The following is a 13,968-nucleotide window of genomic DNA, read 5'->3' on the forward strand; positions in this document are numbered from 1 at the left end:
TTCAGTTAGAAGAGAAGCAGAAACACCCCTCCCCCTTCTTTACAGGCTTCTGTCGGGTGTATATATAAAATATTAATAATATAAAACATTAGTATTTTATATATGAGTTTATAACTATAAAGGGAGGTTAACTATAAAAGTTACATGGAGATAAAATAAGAATTCCTTTTTTTCCTGTTACACATCTACATTACTGTACGTTTGGTTACATCTTGGTACCTATCTGCTGTCTTGTGCTCATGGTTGTGGTGGTGGTGATATCGTGTCTGCTCAAACAAAGAAACGGAATTAACTTTATAACTTCAGCACATGCTCACTGACATGTCAGCAATGGCTATCTGACTCACCAATCAGGTCCTAAACAGTGACTTCAGCAACTTGTTTACATACAATTAACCCTTTTATAAGTGAGTCGTGACAGACACTTGCCAAATCCCAACAGCTTCTTTATATGCTCCAGGATTTTTTTCAAAGAAAATTGGTGCATGAGAGCAGCAATTAGCTCTCAGCAAGAAGAGTGACACCCAGTGCTTTTCTGCATGGTTTCATCCCTGCAATTAGTTATCTTGCCAGTGAAGCTGTAAGATCCCCAGGTCCCACTTGGAGGCTGCATCCCTGGTCTTCAACCCACGTGTTGGGACCCTCGCGTAAATCATGAAGCACCCTGGGTCACAAGCCTTATGGATCTGCCCCTTTTGTTGCTCTCGGGACAGGCTAGTAGTGTGCATGAATACAGCACAAGGGTACAATCCATTCTGCCTGCCTTTGTATTTGAGCAGAGAGAGGCAGTCAGACATTATGTGGGGAGGCCACACAATATTTGAGAGGACTCTTATCAGTGCAAGCGGGTTCATGGACACACACCTTCCCCACAAGGATGGCGGCCACATGGATTATCTGCTCCAAGTTCAATGCTTTTGCGAAGTGGGTTTTCCCCCTGCTTCCCCACAGTATTGTAGCGCAGCTGTGCACCTCTAGAGGAAAACCCCTTTTTTGCCATTATTTCTCAAACCTCCTTGGGCAAAATCATAGAAAAGTCTGAATGGCAGCTGTGTTGGTTGTAACATTTGGATTTCCCTTGAGCCAATCTTCATGACAGCCATTTCCTCACACACACATGCCCATCCCCTGACACCAGGAGGTTTCTGTTCTGGCTGGTGGGGGTCTTACCAGCAGTGGAGAGAGTCCTGGTGTGCTTTTGCATCTCTCCCATGCCTAGTTGCCAAGAGGGACTTGTTGCCAAGAGTCCCCCCATTGCATTTGGATTTGGGGGTGGGGGGTGAGAAGCCCTTCTTCTTCTAGATGTGGCTTTTTACCTCTCCCGTCTGCTGACCTGGGGATGATCCCGAGCACCTATGAATTATTGATGAGCTATAAGGACCGCTCTCCCCCTTTTCAGTATGCAAACCCCATTACACTGTTAAAATGGCGATTTAATCGCTCCGAATAGCTTCGCCTTGTTTCTTTCTAGTAGAGTGTTTTTAGATGTTCACATACCTGAAATTTCACACCTGGCCCAGGTAAAATGCCTTTTTCCTGGCGCTCCATGGTGAAGGACATGCAGCTGCCTGTGTGTAACTGTCACCCTTAGAATGTTCGTGCTGCTTAGAATGTTCACTCAGATGGCCAGATATGAGCAGTGAAAACAGTACATAGGCCAGTGGTGGCGAACCTTTGGCACTCCAGATGTTATGGACTACAATTCCCATCAGCCCCTGCCAGCATGGCCAATTGGCCATGCTGGCAGGAACTGATAAAGTATGAATCTAGATATAAGAGTCCCTACCAGGACATAAACAATAACTTTCAGTGGAAGTGAAACATATACACACAAGGGAGAGGGAAGGGAGGGAGAGGGAAGGGTGGCATGCAAGGGAAGAGAGGGAGGGAGAGGAAAGGGACGGAGGGAAAGGCATGGAAGGGAAGAAAAGTGAGAGAGGGGAGAGAGTGAGGGGTGGCATGCAAGGGAGGGAAGGCAGGGGGCCAGCATCTTGATATGACCCACCCACCCTACCGGAGGGAAAGTGAAGGGAGGGAGGGAGGGAGGGAGGGGGAGGGGTGGCATGCAAGGGAAGAGAAGTGAGGGAGGGAAGAGAGTGAGGGGCGACATGCAAGGGACGGGAGGGAGGGGCCAAGCACCCTAGATTCCCTGAATACTGAGGTTACAGTTAAGAAAACCAGGCACGCATTACTCAGGAGTAAGCTCGGTACAGCAACCGTGACATACTTTGAATGGCTGCATCGCGCCCCTCAGAAGGTTTCCTTAGAAGCGACACCCATTGCCACCAACCAAACTTACTCCCAGGTAAAGGATCATAACCAGCCAGCCTAGATGTGTGCAAGGGGTGCCTTTCCATCCCCCCCCCCCAAGGAATGCCGGCACACACATCAATGACATCGCACAGTATCAGGCTGCGTGTTTGCATGAGCATGTACTGCTGGCCTCTGCAGTTGATTTGCTGCTACTGTTCCTTTCCCATTTCACCACAATAAGCCACAGCAACGTGTGGCCGGGCCCCGCTAGTTATTATTATATAATTTTTAATTTTTTGGGTTCTTCCAAATCGAATTCCATTCTTCCAAACTGATGTTTCTACCTAACTCTTTTGCCCACACCACCATATTATGTTTTATTCTCTCTGTTTCCTCTTCCTTAACTAATAACATTTTATAGACTCTTTTATCTGAAACTTTTAACTTTTAAACAGCCGCAGAAGGCCATTGCTTTCACATCCTGCATGTGAGCTCCCAAAGGCACCTGGTGGGCCACTGCGAGTAGCAGAGAGCTGGACTAGATGGACTCTGGTCTGATCCAGCTGGCTTGTTCTTATGTTCTTATGTTCTAAGGCGTCTCATAATTCATATTTCTCTAATTCAAAACCATGTTTCATATCCAAATTAACTTTTTCTCTCATTTGTAAAAACATAAATCATTGACACTTCTTGTCATCTATTATGTTTTATTCTTTCTTTTATTCTCCATTGATTATTTTCCTTCACTTGTAGATCTCTATATCTCAAGTAGTATGTTCTTACCATACTTGGTCTTAACACCATTGCTTCCTGCGGAGAGATCCGCCACAGGGTTTTAATTATTAAAGATTTCTTATACTCTTCTCACACTTTCCTTAAAGTTCTAATTCTCAGAGGGATAGTAAACCTCTATAATTTCAGAGAGCACTCAGAGAGCTCACAAAATTGCATAGAAGAAAATGAAGACATTGCTGCCTAAGCAGTCCGAGGGTGCAGAAGGAGACACAGAAAACCCCATGGTGTGGGTAAAATTTGGCTACAGCCGTTTTATTGATGTGCTGAAAAAAGGAAGCAGAGGCACAGCATAGGGGACAGTTCTGGCACTGAGCAGCAAGTCTGCTGTCCCACAGTAATAACTTTCCCCCAGCCCGATTCACGGGGAAAAACACCAATGCCCGGAACAGCAAGATAGTGGGAGCCATCTGGGGCTGGCCTCTGGATGAACTCCCCTTGCTGCCAGAGGGTGTGAGCCACCAGCAGCCCCCACCTGGATATGTGGCTCGACCCTCCAGGACTCTCATGGAGACCCCCACCAAATGGGGAGGGCTGGCATGCAGACTTCTCCGCCCATGAACAGATCAGTCCCCATGTGCAACCCCCCAAAGAACAAGGCCACCTCGCTCCCGCCAAAGCTTCCAAAGCCAATCACACAAAGCAGTTCTGATGCTGTGAAGCCAAAGGTCCATTCCCCATCCCAACACTTGGATGCCGTCATTCCGATACAGCGTCGGAAGGCAAAATGAAATGTTTAAGTAGGTGATGCACCTGCCCGCCCCCCCGCCCCCGAGATTGTCCAAGGCATGCCACAGTCTTATTGGTCCTGCGTCTCCAGGGCCAATGCCTCCTGCCATACTTAATGCTCCAGTAGATGTGACCAGAAAATAGTAGTTCCTGGCAACCAGTGCGTCATGAATGCCAAGTCCGACACCATGCAGCAAGCCAACAACATGCTCTTTTCTGCAGGCAGATCATTCTCTCCCAGCTGGATGATCAAGGTGATCCATCTTTTAAAACTGCTCCATCCAGTATTGACAGCAAGGCCTTCCAACTCATCCCTCTCTGTCCCAATCAGAACACGGTCACGTGGCTGGCCAAGGTCTCTCCCGCAACTGGAAGATGAGACATACTTGGCAGCCCAATGGACAATGCTGTGGCCGACAATCCAGATAGTCTTGTGATGGCCTGAAAGGACTGAAAAACAAGAAACATTTGTTCTCAAGCCAGGGGCAAACATATCCCTTGTATTCCAGGGAGCGCCAGCACCCAATGGTGTGGATCTGCTCCTTGGGCAAACCCAGGTGTGCTGCGGTGGTAGCGGCGCTGATATGGAAGGAGTGGAGGCCAAACTCTGATGTTGGGAACCCCATGTGGCCCAAACAAGTCCAAAGGATGCTGGTAAATTGGAAACATGATAAGCATGTGTTGTCAGAATGTATAAGGAAGGGCCCCTGGGTCGGTGGCCAGACGGAAAGGTAGCCGGCTATGTCTCTGACTGGACAGGGCAATCCTGAGGGGGAAGCCCCAAGGACAACTGTGGTCTCACATGCATGCTGATCTGTCTTGGACTGGTGAAGTCAGATGCACACCTCAAAGCCACCCACTCATAGGTCCGACAGCATGAGGACCCTGCTGCTACGGTCATCCTGAGATGCGGACACTGCAGCAAAAAGCTCCAAAGGAGGCAAAAGAAAAGGCTGCCCAAACTGGCCCACGCACTATGAGAGCTGCAACGTCCTGGAAGAAGACACTGTTAGTGTTGCCTATGAAGGAATCTGGTGCTGCCATGTTGATGGAGATGGGGCATGAGGTGGCTCCAGCTGTGAGCCCCCTACCGGGAGGGGAGTGAGTGTTGGAACCCTCCCCAACTGCTCATCCCCTTCCTGTTGGTGAGCGAGCTGTAGCTGTAGCATGCCGGGTAAGGGGTGACCCAGGCATACTGATTTGTCCATATGCCCCGCCGCTTGCCCCATTGCCAGGGGACCCAAAGGTCGCCCCCAGTGGATGCTTGAGGTGGGGCCTGTTTCTCCCTTTCCCCCCAGATGCTGTTGGAAAGGCCCCCAATTGTTAGTTACGTTGCTGGGGGCTATCCCTTGGAACTGGATACCAGGCACCTGGGGTCCAAGCATCTTAGAGCTGGCTGATGGTTGCTGACTGATCCCATCTCCTAAGATCTCTGACTAGTGGCCCGTCAAGGGGCACCACTGGGGCCAGGAGGCACTGGAAATCTTGTCTGGTGCCCCTCCCCCCTGACCCAGAGAGACCCTCTTCTTCCCACCAGGGGCTCACACTGCGGGGCCCTGTGCAGAGCGCCCCTTGGATGCCACGGGCTTGGTCCTGCTTCAAGATGGCCTGGCTCCCCCAACCCCACTAGATGGTAGAGGGACCCCCAAGACTACATCTTCCAAGGGGAATCTACACAGAGAATCTGCTACATCACACAAAATGGCCGGTGCCACTGTGAAACTGACAAGAGCTCTGTGCAGCGGGGGTGGGGGGATTAGTTTTGACTGGCAATGCTTGTGTTCTCCCATTGTGTGAGAACACAAAATGCCAAAATGGATCTTTTTATAACATCCTAAAGATGCTATATTCATGTTGTGCAGAATCCACCAATGTACCTCGGCATCTGCACTGTGTGAAATTGCGGATTATGCTGTGCTTGATGCTTTAGTGTCCACAAGCAAGCATTTATGTGCACATGTGCATTAGAAATAAGCATGCCTTCTAGCGATGCCAGCCTCAAGGTGGGATCTGGAGCTCCCTCAGAATTACAGCTCATCTCCAGACTGCAGATACAAGTTCCCCTGAAAAAAATGGATGCTTTGGAGGGTGGACCCTGTGGCATTGTTCCCCACTGGGATCCCTGATCTCCCCTGGCTCCACTCCCAAATTTCCATGAGTTCCCCAATTTGGAGCAGGCAAACCTACACCCTGTACCCTGCTAGTTACCCTTGGGGACCTGGCAACCTATTTTCTGTTCTCAGTTCTGAGATTCTGTTCTGAGATAGAAACTGAGGGAACTGAGGGCTGAAGAATCGCAGTTCAAGCCACTCACACTGAAAATCATAATGAGGCATGACCCAAACAGGCAATAGAGGAGGGAGGGGACCAGAAACTCTTCTGAGTCCCTAGGAGCACTGATCATTGAGACTGTAGGAGTAGGAAGACTTTGGGGGTAAGGATCACCCAGACATACAACTCCGCTATCTCCAGACTGCAGCGATCAGTTCCCCTTTGGAGGGTGGAGTCTATGACATCGCACCTTGCTGAGGTCACTGTCCTCCCCTGGCCGCACCCCCCAATCTCCAGGAGTTTCGCCACATGGATCCGGTAATCCTGCCCCCCCCCCCCTCCACCCATCATTGGTGGCCAGGAGGACCTGGCAACTCTATCTGGTTGTTATGAGGAACACACATTTTCCACAAGCCTAGCTTCTACAGCTGGGGTGGAGGTGGGTTTCAGTAAAGATTAGACACCAGTGGGGAAAACCGCAGATCCTACCTTGTTCTCTTTTAATTGTCTAAAGCCTTGTCTCAAGCTTTGTGTCTCAAACGCCTCGAATGGCTCATCAGACAGTAGATTACATGAGATAGCTGTGGGCGTGTGATGGCTGGACCGCAAGGCCCTACGCCAGAAATGCTTGCCAGTTTTGTGCGTAATATGGTAAGAAAGCTTTTAAAAAGAAATCTGGCTGGCTCAGGCCAGAACGTCATCATTTCCCTCCTCCCCCAACCCCTCAAGCTTTTCTCTCCTTCCTTGTTCCTAGACAGCGACTATGACTACAGAACTGTTTTCCTTGTCTCTGACAAGCGTGTCCAAAAATGGCAATACTTTTCCCAGCTGGGCCGTGGTAGGGCTGTGTTGACTGAGAAGTTGTAACAAATAATAAAGGAGACATCTCTTGCGTCTGCCAAAAGCTGAGCTCCCCTGGGTCCAAACCTTGTTAGCTTAGCAACTTCTCAGTTGGTTCTCTTCATTCAGAAAATTAGATTCCAGCCCCCACCCCCTCTGGCCATGTCATCTGCCTTGCCTTATTTTAAAACATAGTCTTCTTTGTCTGAACAGTACTTAATTTACATATAGTATTCTGATCTCAGTATTGCACTCTGTGCCAAAAAGCTGGACTTTTTCTTTTTAAACACTAGCATGGAGATGACTGTGCTACCCTTCCCCCCCACTTATTTTAGGAATCAATTTATTAAGGAGGCTGAACAGAAACCTGAGAAACAAAATTTGGAGAGAGCAAGCAGAGTTAACAAGACTTATAAATGCCCATGTTTTAGTTCTGGAATCTGGGCAGCGCTGTGTTTTGTTTTCTGAGAGGGTACTAGGGTGCTACAAAATACGGGCAGATCCTGGCACCAGCAATGTATTATGCTATTGGGATGTGTCTGTTTCTTTCCATAGTGCCACACCAGGCATGAACTATGGACTCTGCAAATAACTGATGGAATGTATTCTCAACTCACGTAGCTTTCAGCGTGCTACAAATGACTGGACCAATAATTTGTGAAATGAGGAATGATTCCACACAGCATATTTATAATGAGTTGCAATCATTATAAATGAACTAGTTTTCCCTTTAGTTATAAATATGCTACCGTGTTTTCCCGAAAATAAGACCTACCCCGAAAATAAGCCCTATCATGATTTTCAGGATTTTTGGAGGAGGCTTAAAATATAAGGCCTACTCTAAAAATACGCCCTACCGGTAGTTACAGATCAGGATGGTTTGATCCAGCAGGGTGCTCCCTGCCAATGAGGATGCAGCTTGCATCACACGTGACAGGGAAGCAACCAGGCTGCCAAGAGCCCACCTTATCATCATCAACCTTTTATTGGCATGAGTTTATAGTACAACAGAAGGGTTGGGGAGGATTAGGATTAGGTTGGGATTAATAGATACAAACAGTATAAATAGTTAATTAAAATTTGTTAAAAAGAATAGCAATCAATAAATACTAAGATCTAAGGCAGATCTGTTGCGCCAGCGCCAAGAATTTAGCAACGTCTAAGGATCTCTGAGGGCATTGATCACAGAGCAGATAAAAAGCCTTAACTCTATCCGGTGAGAGGACATAATTCTCAGTATGAAGATCTATCTACTGTCTTCTAATTGAAGCATACAAGTCACATTCTAAAAGGACGTGCTCGATTGTTTCAATGTCTTTTCGAGAACGTTCTTTGATGGTAAGGGATCTGCCGCTCAAGACTGCTGAGGGGAGCGCATTCAAGGGGCTAACATGAAGGAATTTCTAAGGTATGCAAAGATAAGTTGTAAAAATACATCGGTCATCCCTTGCTGATGGAAGAAAGGTTGAATCCCTCAGGTAATATGCCCTTCATGTGCTGGGTAGATAGTAGTTGGGTTTCAACACCTAGTAGTCTTTGTGACAGGAGGTTGATTATTTGCGCTTCATCCATATGACTAAAGAAATCTAGAGCAAAGCCTAGCGAGTTGATTTTGGACTTAATCTGGGCACTCCAAGTGGAATAATAGGAGTCAGAAAGCATTCACTTTGTTAAGCTATCCTGTTCTGGTCGAAAGTGAAGGCACAACCAGTATCGGAGCGAGTAAAACCATATACGAGTCTCAAGAAGATTTAGGCCTAATTCAGAGCCCACCTTAATGAATTGTGAAGGTAACTTATTTCCCCTAAAATAAGCCCTAATGCATCTTTTGGTGCAAAAATTAATATAAGACCCTATCTTATTTTCGGGGAAACACAGTATGCACAGTGGCATAGCGCTAAGGGGGAAGGGGGTGCACGATGCACCAGGCATGCACCGGTGCAGGGGTGTGATGGGGGCATAGTGAGGGCATTCCAGGGCATGGTGGGGTGGGCGGGGCAGGGGCGCATTGCACACGTGTGCCCCAAGCGCTGTTCCCCCTAGCTCTGGCCCTGGCTGTGCAGAATCCACTTAGGTCGAGCTGTGACTTTCAAAGTATGCACCAGGGAACCCTGAAATTCCTTGAAATCTTAGGAGGGGTTCCTTAGTGAGAAAACAAATTTCCTGGAAGTCAGCCTGCCTGCCACTACTGACTTGTTCCCAGCAATGTGCAACTTGCAGTTAAGTTCTGCTTCAGGATAGTATAGTGTTTTTAATGTTGTGCAACAGCCCCAGTCTGTGCTTTTGAGCTCAAAAATTGAGCTCCTCTTTGTAGATGAATTGTCCCCCACATGCAGTAACGGTGGGGCTTAGAAAGGCTAATAGATTTGCAAAAAAATCTGAGTGTTGAATAAACAGAACTACAATCAGGCTTTGGCCATCAGCTTCCTACATAGCCTTAGGCAAATTGAGGTGTTCTTGTCCGCTGCCTACAGTTTGGGGATGAGAATACCAAATTATTTTACCAGGTTGTTGGGTTTCAATAAAATAATGAAACATACATAAGTGCTGCTGGGAAGGTTTCACACATCTCTGGGTTTGTGCTGTTTTGTCTTTAAAACTTCAGGAATGTCTCGCCAGAGACATAGGGCTGCCAGTCTCCAGGTGGCACCTTGACTTCTCCCACTATTACAACTGATCTCCAGACAACCAAGATTATTCCCCATGGAGCAAATGGCTGCTTTGGAGGGCAGACTCTATGGTATTCTACCCTGCCGAGGTCTCTCCCCTCCCCTCCCCTCTCCAAACCCTCCCCTCTCTAAGCTCCATGGCCAAAATCTTCAGTTATTTCTCAACCCTGAGCTGGCAACTTTACGAAGAGTGGAGGACATTTTTTGCACCATCAGCCTACAGAGATCCTGAGGCAGACAGCTCCAGAAAGGAATTCTTGCAGGCAGTCAGTTCTGCTATCAGCTCAGCCAGGGAGGAAATAGAAAAAAACAAAGAAGTGGCTGAATGTTTGGAATATGTTGGGTTTTACTTATTTATTTATTTCCCTTTATATCCCACCAACTCTCCAAAAAGGACTCAGGGCAGCTTACAATAAAATATAGACTCTGCACAATAATAAAACAATTAAAAATCATAATACAATTTGTTAAAATACAATTACATTTCATTCCAGTTAAATAGATGGCATAGACGTAAACGGGGAGTACAAAATTTAAGAACAAATGCGCATGCTGCACCTAGACGGGGACTGGAATGATCTCACTTGCAATACATAGGGCAGGGGCAGGATATGGTTTAAAGCCATTTCCTAAAGTTAATATGTGGGATGCACTGTGCATCCTAAGACTGTGAGTATGGTTGTGGGGTTGTGATTTATGCATAGAACTTTTGTTTGGGGGGCACAGAATATCTCTCAAGTGAGCCCCGCCCCCCACAAAGTTAGGTTGCCAGCTCTGCACTGGGAAATCCCTGGAGATTTGGGGGTGGAGGCTGAGGAGGGTGGGGTTTTGGCAGTGGCGTAGCTGCCATGGGGACATGTGGGGACATATGCCCCGGGCGCATGCCAATTAATCAAGTAGGCATGCAAAATGCCCCCCACACGACTATGCCTATGAGCCTGGGAGCAGGAAGCAGCGTTCCACACCACTTCCTGGTCTGAGCTGAGGCTGAAGACTAGAGCGCCCCTCCCTCTCTGAGAGAAGCTCCAACCTGCAGCCTGGATGCATTTTTAAAGAAAAGCCAAGGTCTCTCTCGGCTTAAAAAAATGTCCAGGCTGCACGCTGGAGCTTCCCTCTGTCTCAGAGAGGAAAGGGCACTCCAGCCAGCCTGCAGCTTGGACACTTTTTTTAAAGCCCAGAGAGTCCTTTTTTTAAAAAAGCCGTGGTCTCTTCCGACTTAAAAAAAAGAAGAGCCCAGGTTGCAGGGTGGAGGCTGGCTGGAGTCCCTCTCCCTCTTTGACTCCCCTGTCGCCTCTCTCGCCACTCTTTTTAAGATAAGTGGGGTGCAGGGAAGGCTTGCAGGGATTTGCAGGGGGCTTGCAAGGGGCATGGGGTGGCGGCACAGGGCCCATGGGGGGGGGGCGGAAAACCCGGAGTCCTCCCAGGGCACCATTTTCATCAGCTACGCCTCTGGGTTTATGGAAAGGCAGGACTTCAATTTGGTGTAATGTCATAAAGTCCACCTCCCAAAGTGGCCATTTTCTCCAGGTGAACTGATCTCTGGGGGATTTCACACAGAACAAATATACCATCTTTAGGATGTTATAAATAGTGTTTTGGGAAAGCACTGCGAACAGTTCTCTTCCCCAAAACAATTTAAGCCCATTATATTTCTCTCAACCCATGTTTTTCAAAAATCACTAATCTGGCAATCTTTTTGCAAAATCTTGGGTTGAAGGCGCTCCTGCACGAACACAACAGACAGGAGACACTTCATTTTCCCTGCCCACCAGCTGATTCCCCCTGCTTCCACCCTTTTACTTTCATTTCTGCCTCTATCTGCCATGGCAGGAAGATTCTGCCCGCCCCGCATTGTACAAGTCCCCTAAGCACGTTTTCTCCCCGTGGCAGTGAGTATGACTGCCATTTCACTCATAGATGTACAGTAACTTTTTCATTATTGCCTGGCCATTGCAAGAAAGCCCCTTTTTGTATGTGTTGAACATGGGAAGCTACATAAATGCAGCCAATTGGATTGCGGGAAAATCGGCATGGCTGCGAAGTTCCTTTCTGTATGTCTTCATAGATACGCATATGTTGTATAAAAAAAAGAAGAAGCATTTTTGTGTGAAGGCGTGAAAACAGCCTGAATTGTTTTCATGGACTCAAATTGCTTCCTGGATGTGTAAATGGCACACATGAATGGAAAAAAGGAAAACAGGTTCATTTATAACGATTGCAACTTGTTATAAATATACTTTGCGGAGTCCACCCCTTGTTACCTAGAGATCAGTTCTGATAACAGATGTCCAGCCACCACTTCAAGACAGCCCAGCCTTTTGCTGGGTCAATTTTCTGGAGTCTCTTCAGACCCCAATCTGGAGATACACCCAGAAAACGTCATCTGTCTTTTATGGGGAAGGGGATGGCTTCATAACTCAAAACACCTGCAAATACAGTGAGCTGTAGTAGTCCTTTCCATTTCAATTTGGGAGAAAAGGGAGACATCCAAGGTTCTTTGCTCACTTTTTAAATTTTGAGGAAGCCTCTTTAGACTGAAGGAAGGCTTGAGCCAAAAGTAAAGGTGGGGTATTTTTACTGAATAAATAAACTAATGAAACTTTGTATAGGGGAGTGGTAAGATAGGAATAGTTATGCTTGCTTCCAAATGGAAGGTGATTTCCTGGAATTACAGCTTATTTCCAGATCTCCAGAGATCAGTTCACCTGGAGAAAATGGCCATTTACGAAGATGACATTATACCAAATTGAAGTCCTGCCCCTCCCCAAACCCCACCCTCCTCAGACTCCACTCCCAAATTTCCAGGTGTTTTCCAATCCAGAGCTGGCAAACCATTGAGGTCCCTTTCCTTCCCAGGCTCCCTCTCCAAATCTCCAACAGTTTCACAACCTGAATCTGACAAGGCTATTCCTCCATCCCTTGCTGGTGGCCAGAAGGGACATGGCAACCCTAGATGGAGGTAGAATCCACCCTACTTTAATGGAGAATGTTTAATCAGCTTTTTAATGTGTGGCATATTCTTTTAAAGAACTAGAGCAACTCTTTAAACTAGGAAAATGCCTGGTTAAAAAAACCTAGGCGTTGCTGGTGCCCCACCCCCCATGTAGTCTTGCTCCAGAGTCCACCAGTCTTGCCCATCTAGGTCTGCCTCCTCAAGATTCTCCCTGGATTTTTCAGTATCATAGTTCCTCCCTAGTTCAGGATGGCGGTATTCTTAAAGAGTCTCAAGGCAAACACCTGGAACTGTGATGTGATGTGATTGGCTTAGGCTTGGTCAGTACCCTAGAAATTCAGTAAAATTCAGATTTGGATTCATTCAGGCATAAAAGTATCTGTATGCCCAAATAAGACAAATAACATATTTGGATATACCCGAAAAATTCGGGTCCGTCTGATTTTTTTTTGGTATTTTTGGTGTTTTTTCACATTTTGGCCTGCAGGGGAACATTTTTAAAGCTACTGTCACCAAAATTTCATGGTATCATCCGGAGGCTGTCCTGAGGATACCACCCAAGTTTGGCAAAGTTTGGTTTAGGGGGGCCTAAGTTAGGAACCCCCAAAGGGGGTGCCCCATCCCCCACTGTTTCCAAAGGGAGCTAGGAGATGGGGCTACCCCTTTGAGGGTCCATAATTTTGGACCCACAGAACCAAACTTCAACAAACTCAGGTGGTATCATCAAGACAGTCTCCAAATGATACCCTGAAATTTCAGTGCCACTAGCTTTAAAAGTGCACCCCTGACAGGCACCCCAGGAAATTGCCCAAGATTCTCTGCTCTGCAGTGCCTTGGCTCCATTGTAGCCAATGGGGAATTTCTGAGTGTGTAAGCAGGCTGCACATTTTTGATGATAGAGGCACCAGACTTTCAAGGTGGCTCCAGGAGGCCCTCCTGGTAATCACATCCAGTCTTGGTGAACTTTGCTTCTGAGGGCGGTGGGAGGGTGTGTGTTGAGAGAGTTCTGAGAGAACTCAGCCAGCAGGCTTCAAGTGCAGGAGCGGGGAAACAAAATAAGCCATTTGAGGGTCCATAAAATTGAACCCCAAGAAGCAAAGTTCACCAAGCCTTGATGCTATTACCAGGAATGCCTGCAGGCCAAAACATGAAAGAACACCAAAAAATACCAAAAAAAGCCTGAACACATTGCATTCAGATTCATTCATATTCAGGCAGGACATATTCGGCCAATTTTGTCCTGAATGTGCCCAAATTTGCCCAGATTCAGGACGAATCTGGTTTTTGTTGCACCCAAATTTCCAAGCCTAGATTGGCTGCAGAGATGGAATGTGATTGGCTGCAGTCTTGTTGGTCTGCACTGTGACAGTAGCCCTGTTCACAAGTTACAGTGAACACAAGTACCATTTTCTCCATTTTCGATAAGATGTAGAAGGCTTTCACAGCCAAAATCAAATGGGT

The 13,968-nt window shown here is 47.1% G+C and overlaps 1 protein-coding gene across 1 annotated transcript in view; it reads left to right on the plus strand.

Annotated features, from left to right (window-relative positions):
• ITGB3 (integrin subunit beta 3) overlaps nucleotides 1-13,968 on the plus strand; it is a 64,490-nt gene that overhangs the window by 11,328 nt on the left and 39,194 nt on the right.

Source organism: Sphaerodactylus townsendi, linkage group LG15 (assembly GCF_021028975.2).
Source record: "Sphaerodactylus townsendi isolate TG3544 linkage group LG15, MPM_Stown_v2.3, whole genome shotgun sequence".
NCBI lineage: Eukaryota > Metazoa > Chordata > Lepidosauria > Squamata > Sphaerodactylidae > Sphaerodactylus > Sphaerodactylus townsendi.